This window comes from Asparagus officinalis, chromosome 7 (genome assembly GCF_001876935.1).
Source record: "Asparagus officinalis chromosome 7, Aspof.V1, whole genome shotgun sequence".
NCBI lineage: Eukaryota > Viridiplantae > Streptophyta > Magnoliopsida > Asparagales > Asparagaceae > Asparagus > Asparagus officinalis.
The window spans coordinates 135,650,052-135,650,900 of record NC_033800.1 but is presented as its reverse complement, the minus strand read 5'-3'; positions in this window follow the sequence as shown (position 1 = coordinate 135,650,900).

The following is an 849-nucleotide window of genomic DNA, read 5'->3' as shown; positions in this document are numbered from 1 at the left end:
TACGGTTCACCTAGCCTACCAGATTATACCACATAGACCTCCCTTTTTCCTTGATCTATTCCTTCAAGTTAGCATAAAAGAGATAATAGTGGTAAGAAAAACCTAAGTATAGTTTCATAGGTTTTGCTAACCATTGCCCTAAGGGCAATAGATAAGGAGAGAAAGAGAGAGAGGAAAGGTGAGTGAAACCCTACCTTTGCCACTCATTCTCTCTCTTCACTCACAACTCTATCTATCTCACTCCTTTTTATCCATTGCCCTAAAGGCAATGGTTAGCAAATCCTATTTTCATTCTCAATTTGATTAAATTTTGATATTCTTACTTGAGTTACTAGCTTAAGTATCGGAGAGTCATATGTCACATCAAGCCTCAGTACCATCTAACAATTTATTCAGTGATTTGCAACGGGACTCTGCCAACAAATTTGTTGACCAGAACAATCAAATGAGTCTCTACAACAACAATCACATCTCTAGCAACTCACTTCATCATCCGTTTTCTCACCCAAAACAATATGAACAAACATTACGCTCCCAAAAGTTTGGGGATTTTAGTAACGCTTTTGAATTGCAAGGGGCTTTTCTCAACATTGGCCGAAAGATGGGGATCATGTGGAAACTTCCCCAAAAATACAGCCCAATCAGGGGTATTTGTGGAAACCTATCCGTCTAAAGGGAGATAATTATTCTATAAATATTACGGCTGTGCCTCTGTAATAAGAGGAGGAACTGGGGGGATAAAAAAAAGAGAAAACTTGAGAAGAGGACAAGAATTGAGATCTAGAGTTTCGAAGCGGAGTGGTAACGAGATCAACGGCTGAAAATGCTGGCTGTGTTCGATGAGACGGT